This window comes from Ammodytes marinus (genome assembly GCF_949987685.1).
Source record: "Ammodytes marinus genome assembly, chromosome: 24".
Taxonomy (NCBI): Eukaryota; Metazoa; Chordata; class Actinopteri; order Uranoscopiformes; family Ammodytidae; genus Ammodytes; species Ammodytes marinus.
In genome coordinates, this window is record NC_137228.1 from 10,823,057 (window position 1) to 10,831,530 (window position 8,474).

The window sequence follows — 8,474 nt, forward strand, 5'->3', positions numbered from 1 at the left end:
TTTTTTTGCCTGCAGTGTCTCGCCCTAATATTTCTATTTCTTGTTATCTTCCCCTGGCTGTCTAACCACCGCCTGTCATCTGTTTGAATTGTTTGCAGCTGTGAGCAGCTTCACCTTCAACCTAAACATTTTTCTTTCTAAATTCATTAACTCATTTTGTCACTTTTCCAATCAACTGTACACTTAAAACCTGCTCAGAAATCAGCGTAAGCATTGAACTAGGACACAGCTTGTGTTTCATTTCCGTAATATGAATCACTTTCCTCCAAGCTTTAACGTCCTACAATATTTAAGGGATAGTTCAGTATTTTTGAAGTGGGGTTGTATGAGGTACCTATGCATAGTTAGTTATCAAAGTACTACTTAACCTTATTGACACCCCAAAACATGACAACTTATTTTTTAGTTCTAATAAATGAAAGCAATGATGCAGACGGCTGCCCAGGATGTCTTCCTGTGGCCGATATTTTGTCCAAATGAGAGAAAAACAAAAGCAAGAATGCTAGAGAAAATGCTGGTGGGTGTAAATATATCCATCTGGTCTGAGAAGGCCTCAGGATCCCTCTGCAAGAGCACATCATCACCCTCTGCTGGAGAGAAAAAAAAGCCACAAAAAAGGCAAAGATCAAACTATAAAACCTTCATTAAATGCATTTTGTTGTTTTGTTATTGACGCACCATCTAAGCAGGGACATTGCTGGGTATTCTATTTAAATACTTGTTTGTATTCCTTTTAATTATTATTTTTTATACGTGGTTGAACCATGTATAAAACACTTTCTACCTTTATTGTAAAACATTTTGTATTTATAGAGTGAAATAAAGTTCATGTATCTTATTTTAACTTGTATGTTTGAGAAAATACACTTTATTTAGATTATTAACACACCGCAATTCAGTGTCAATTAAATATATCTATGGTTTGCTGTGTCACCCCACTATGAATATACAGTATGTACAGTATTTAAGGTAAAAAAGTAAAATACGATTTAATACACTTAAATATGTGATTTAAAGATTATTAAACACACTAAACTAAATTCCACTTGATTTGAAAGCCCGTCACGGGGAGTTGGCTGGGTTCCTTTTCTCTCCATTGTGATTGGATTAGCATTGAAATATGGATGGGGGGGGTGGGGTGTAATGTCCTTTAACTGCTACTAAGTGGCCAGGAAGCCAAATGCTTTCCAACCTGGATGTTATACACTGTGCTTGTGTTTAATAGAAGATTCAGTTAAAATGACCATTAGCTGGTTTTGAAGTTCCATTTTGGTGCTTGGCTTGATGAGCTGTGATTTGTTGGCAAAATAAATCAAGTTTATTTATTGCCGGTGGGGAATAGAGACATGACAGGTGGGGCGCAACGAACGGGAGGAATACAGTGTCCACATCCGTGGCGCATATTTTTTTGAAATATTTGAATATATGTTTTTACCGTGATGTGTTCTCCAAAATTAACATTGAGGTGTTTTTTTGACTAAACCATGTCTGTTGCATCTGCATATTTCTCCTATACAACCATCTTTTAACAGCCATTATCTAAAAATTTGTCTTTTTTAAAAGTCTGAACCAAAAATCTCAACTTCTAAAGCACTTAGATCAATTAAACTTTCCGTAATCATTCCTAGCACGATTCTGAAGGATTTTTTCATATGTTGTAATTGTCTGATTTATGAAGCCTTTTGTTTGTAAATGTAGTTATGCAAATGGTATGCATAATTAGTTAGACATTACAACATTTGCATTTCAAATCAAACATTATTAAAAAAATAATAATTACAAACAATAGTTTTTTAATTTAAGTAATCATTCTACCCTGTTTACCTGGCTCGATGGTGTTTTGTTCCCCCAACGGAGCCTTCAAGGCAGCCCTGCCTGGAAGGCCATATCTATCCCCTAACCTTAGCCCTAACCCTAACCTTAACCAGTGCTGCCTTGAAGGCTCCGTTGGGGGCACAAAACACCAAACACTGTTTACCTGAGGTGTATTGCCTTAAAGGTGCTGTAAGTGGAATGGTTCTTTTAGCTAACTTCCTGTCAGTTACTGCAGTTAGCAGTCCCCTCGCTCGTCCCTACGTCACCACATTAATGCATTGCGGTCATCAAGCAGCGAATTATCTAGCATCATCTCGGATCCATAAGTGTGATAAAACACGATAAAAACCATCAAAACAGACATTGGGAAGGATTTTTACCTGCCCCGCCATTGTAGGCGAATAAACATTAACCCATCTGTTGCTCTGCGGGTGCACCGGCAGTGAGACGGGTGTCGGTTTGTAGAGTTCTTTATTCTGATTGGATACCACTTTCGGGATCCCCGAAAAATGTAATTTGCCTATTACATGCAGAGCGGGTGACTGAGAGATCGGATGTATGAAACGTGCACACTATATAAGTGATCACTGTATGAATATAGAGCGATTTAATACTTATATTAACCTAAATATATCGCTCACTTCACCTTTAAATTGAATCTCTGTTCTCACACCAGAAAGTCATGCACTAAAGATGTTGAGTTCTGCTAAGTAGCCACAAGGGGGAGCTAGAGGCATGCACAACATTCAATTATCCTTCGGGCCAAGATACAACAGATTATGAGTCAAATCAACTTCAGACTATGTAATCCTCCGGAACACGCACACACATCCAGTGACAGGAAGCCAGACCTCATCACCGCGCAGACACACAGTGTTACCCTGTCAACCTTATCTGGCTGTAAAAACACACCAGTCACTGACATTCAGGGAGCAAATATGCTGGTGTAAAAATGGTTAACTGAACCATTTCAACAAGCAAACAGTGACATGCATGGATCAGAAAATGAATACAAGTAGCACAAAAGCAAATATCGCAACAAATACAACATTAACCAAACTAAATAAATTCTAATGTCTTTATTTACATGTTCATCTCTAAAACATGTAAGAATTTATGGTGAAATCTTCATATATTCTAGATTCATTACACAAAGTGAAATATGTCAGGCCTTTCTTTTGTTTCAATTTTGATGATTACTGCTTACAATTTAGGGAAAAAAAAATCCAGTATCTCAAAATATTAGTAAGGCCATTAAGTTTGTCCTTTCTGTGATATTGTAGAAACATGGCGGTGCAACATGGCGACCCAGCGCTCCGCTCCTATGTAGATATGAAAGGCTGATTCTAAGGTCAGAAAAAGAAACAAAAACTTTTATTTTAAAGCGATTATACACTAATTAAAAGACACTTGTGAATTTTATATTCCATTTCTACAAAGTCTGTTCTGAAAAACGCCCAAAAATTCTACACACTGTACCTTTAATCAATTCAGTAGTTGTAAGACATTTCACTCAAACCCACCACCTTTCCAATTCATCTCCTATGTCCCTATTTGTATTTTATCACTTTTCCCTTCATGTTTCACACGTCAGCTGCCATGTAAACCACTGGCTTCTTCGCTCGAGGGGTGAAGAGAAACGCTGAAAAACAACGGAGCCTAATTATCATTTTCCATTTTTAATTCTTTGCTAATGATGAGAGCCGACCATGCGTGGGCTAAGTGAGCAGCTCCACATATGGTGCAGCTGCAGCCGAGAGGAATGTCAGCAAATCCAAAGTGTGAGGCCGTGTCTGTCCTACAAAGCAGGCTTTTATATAATCAGAGTATATTAAAGGAAAATAGGTATATTTGGTAGTTTGGCACCGGATAAAATGTTTTTGGTGTTGTCCATGATTCAAGGCACAGTTTAGGCTTGTTTTCTTCCTCTTTCTTGCAATCATTTGCGCTATTTCATCACTTCTGAATTATTGTTTGTGACCAAAGCTTTTTCTCAATAAACATGTTAAATGCATTTTAACATAAACCCAGAAAACACTACAAAAACATGCGAAACACTACAAACTAGAATACCGCCTGACAGTTATATGTCTACCAAGGCATACAATAAATTATTGTCGAAAGTACAGTGGTGGTAGGCAATGCTTCGAAGAAGGTATAACGTCACTGTGACCTCACAATATGTTATGTGGCAGTAACCATGGACCTCCAAAATCCATTATCTTATCATATCCTCTATGAGTCAGAGTGGACATTCTTGCAGTAACACATTACGATATTGCATTCACAATACACAATATCACACTGACCTTGAGCAAATGAGCTGAAAATCCCTCAAAGCGTTCTTGAGATATTGCGCTCACAAGAAAAGCCCGGATGGACGCACAACCCAAAAACATACAGCAATGGCTTAACTGTACCCTACACATTGTCCCTTTAAAAAGGTCCACACACTTAAATGAGAATATTCACAAATCCGTTCAAATCTGTGTGTTTAATACCTTAAATCCAGGATTCCCTCATATAGATTTTACACAAAAAGAAAATCCTTAAATCTGCAAAATCCCATTTGAACGTAAACATGTTATGTGAACTGCCTACCAATTGTCTTTCCATGCTCTTTAGCACATTTACTCCATTACAAGTTTAGAATGACCACACAGACACTTTGCATGCAAGATACAGATGCTCAAACACTCTCTCTCACACACAAACAGTGACACTTCCAGTACATTCAAGGCATTAAGGCTTCAGTCCTTGTGACACCCAGGGGAACTTGTGTCCTTTGTCAAAGCAACTGGTTCTGCCACACTGTCACTTTTAGCTAGGAGGCAACCAGTGGTGTGTGTGTGTGTGTGTGTGCGTGCGTGTGTGTGTGCGTGCGTGTGTGTGCGTGCGAGCGAGCGAGAGAAAGATAAATCACTGTATATATACTGTATGTGTTGCACAGTCGGTGCTACAGCAACACCTCAAAAACTTCTACCCACACCTCATTAAAACCAGAAATGGCCTAAGTCGTTAAAGTCACCCCCAATGCATTTGATTGATAGGTGGTCCCCAGCAACGCCACGGCCATGACTGCTAGGCAACAAGGCCAGAGACGAGATGTATCAGCCTTTTAATCTGTCATCTCAAGAAAGAGGAGAGTGAAGCTAAGAAACAATTGGAAGCTTCCACATTCAATTATCATTTAAAAAACAGTGAGGAAGCACTTTTCTTGACATAATTCATTTAGAGCTGTGGAGTGGCGCAAAAAGCTGAGCTCATTCAAGCTAAAATGATTTTAGCAAAGCTTTTTTTTATAAGATTTCTGTATTCAAATTTCTCGTTTTTTGTTATATCAAAAAGTAGATGTGACGTAACTTCCAGAGAATTGTGCGCAGAAGCATGATGGTTCTGCAAAATATGACTGGGTGCAGTAGGACATCCGGGTATTTTTCGGCATACTGCAATTGACATCATGCATAAGAACATACTGAATTGTTTTTTTGCCATGCTAAATAGCACGCAGGTATGGGTATTCGAAGGCAGGGTTGGTTTACTAATGGTAGAAAATTAGATGATAGACATGTGCTTCTCATGTCACTGGTCACAGGTCTTCTGTATTTTGTAGTGTTCCTATTTAAAGGTCATGTCGAGCCCACTTTAAATAACCTTCATTAAATATTGAATTCTGCGGCTGCAACAATTAACTGATCTGGAGGAATTAATCTGCAACTCCTCTGATGATTAATTAATAGTTCCAATAATTTCTGTGTTTGTGAATTTTGGTCGAGAAGTTAATCATAGACTTTGGGCTCTGGGAGACGGTTACGTTTCGCAGTTAACTAAAAATCAACAGCATATTAATGAGTTTAAAAATGCTCAGGTATCAACCAATAATCTTCAGCAACACATGTTCCCAATTCAGATCTAAATAATAGTACTACTCTAGTACTAGCATTTAGTATTATTGAATTATTTATGCCTGTTAAACTGTACATCTATTGTATCAACTTACAGCAGATCTGCAGCTTCTTGCATATTTAATAAAGGCACTCTGGCACTTTCAGTCGACTCCACTTATACTTGAGGCCCCTGAGGTGGTCTCCATTGTTTGTGTGCAAAGGAGCCATCTAACTTTGCCGAGGTTCATTGATGTTCCTTCTCCTCCTTGTGTGTGTGTATGTGTGTCTTGTCTCCAGCCTCTGGCATGGTCAGGTCCAATCTCTATCACTGCGCTCTTTGGACGGGCTGAGAAAAAAAATGGTTGGCTCTACCACTGCAATGCACCAGTCATCTTATTTGCTATTCATATATTGACGTATCTTCCCATTCACTTCACTATTGCACCCATCTGTCCATCAATGCATTTAGCTACGTCCAAACCACCATGTTGTAAATCATCTCCATCCCAACTGTGTTTTGTGTGTGTGTGTGTGTGTGTGTGTGTGTGCTACCCATAATCCCCCAGGCTCATATCACTGTGTTTCTGCACATGGTTTCATCTTAACATGTGGAATCTCATCACTTGGCACGCATCTAAATCCTACCAGGGATTGTTCCGGGAGGGAGCCAACGTGTGTGTCGATGCATTGTGTTGATTAAACTAAATATACGCAGCGCAGTATTAGTTTTGACTCCATAGCAATGTTGTTTTCTGTATTACTAACAAGGTAGACCTTGGATTGAAGCATGACTTAAAACACTTCTGTGTGTGTATTTAGGGGCTAAACACAATGACCATTATTACAGTGTCTGTCAGTTTGTTTACTGTTCTCTTTTATTGTTATTTTGATTGATTGTGTTGTGTTGTGTTGCGTTTAAACTTAAAATGTATTTGCACTGTCCCTGCTTAAAAAAATAAATTAAAAGATTTGATGTAACCGCCAACAATAACCCATGAGATTTTTTGGTGAAATGTCATGATCTTTTAAATTGTGTACTTAATTCAACAGGAATAATAAACCTAAAAAGCAGTTTCCTCATGGTTGTATTGCATCTCATGATGGAATCTGCTTCATGCCCATGTATGTTTTGATTATTTAAAGACTGAAATATCATCTCAAGATATATTTGGAATGACAATTTAGATATGTATACTCAATAAATGCACACACTTCCTTACACATAAATGTGATACAAAAAGATTATTTTTTTGTTTTGTCAATAGGTCGAATCAACTCTTCTGCCTACCATTTGATGTGTCAGGCTCAACAAAATTTACAGTGTTAATAGAGATAAATAGGATTTTCTTTTTACAACAAGCGTTCTCCAGGATTACTGACTCCACCTTTTATATGGGAAAACAGTATCCCTCCATGTCGCAGTGTTGTCCCTTCCTTAGGTGTAACTTAACTTCCCCACCTATATACACTCAACGGGCACTTTATTAGGTACACCTGTTCAATGCATAGATAGTATGATAAAGGTTCAATGGCTTATAAAAACAAAAAGCTAATCATCCTATCACATGGCAGCAATTTAATGAATATACATTTAGACGTGGTCAAGACAATGTACTGAAGTCTAACCGAGCATCAGAATGGGGAGAAAGGGGGTTTAGGTGACTTTGAACATGGCGTGGTTGATAGTGCACGGCAGAATGGATCCATACTTTATGTTGTTTACGCCCAATTCTGAACCTGCCATCTGAATGTCACAAATGAAATTGAGACTCATCAGACCAGGCATGATTTTTCAATATTCTAGTGTTTAATATTGGTGATCCTGTGAGAATTGTAGCCTCATTTTCCTGTTTTTAGCTGACAGGAGTGGCACCCGGTGGGGTCTTCTGTTGCTGTAGCCCATCTGCTTGAAGGTTGGTCGTGTTTTGCGTTCAGAGATGGTATTCTGCATACCCTGGTTGTAACGAGTGGCTATTTGAGTTACTGTTGCCTTTCTATCATCTCGAACCAGTATGCCCATCCTCCACTGACCTCTGACTTTAACAAGGCATTTTACATCCGCACAAATGCCGCTCACTTGTTTTCTTTTTCTAACCATTCTCTGTAAACTCTAGAGATGGTTTAGAGTGAAAATCCCAGTAGATCAGCAGTTTCTGAGATACTCATACCAGCCCTCCTGGCACCCTCAACAATGCCATGTTTGAAGTCACTTAAAACCCCTTTCTTCCCCATTCTGTTGCTCGGTTTCAACCTCAATAGGTTGTCCCGTACAGGTCTACATGCCTAAATGCATTGAGTTGCTGACATGTGATTGGCTGATTAGTTATACGTGTTAACAAGAAAATGAACCGCTGTACCCAATACAGTGGCTGGTGAGTGTACGTTGTTGTACCTCGTATCTCGTGTTTTTCTTTTTGTACAATAACAAAGAGAGACACAAAGTTCCTCACCGAGCACAAGTCTATTCACCATCGGTTTTTGCCAGGGGGCAATGTGTTTCCATTACTGGCTGCATTGACCACATCAGTGCAGAGGGGGTCAGGCCATATTTTCCATTAGGAGCATAGAGCCGCTTTGTGTGGAGCTGCTTTTTGAGACTTTTTAGTTGAAGGCTTTTAGAGCATTGCTGAATACTTATGGGAGGTTTATTGTTCCCATGACACAGGAGTGCTCCAGCTATGGCTGTCGGGGATAAACTCTCAACAATAAAGAAAATGGTTGGACATTATCAAATGGAAAAAAAAAACTTCAAAAAGGGGCTTCTCTATATCC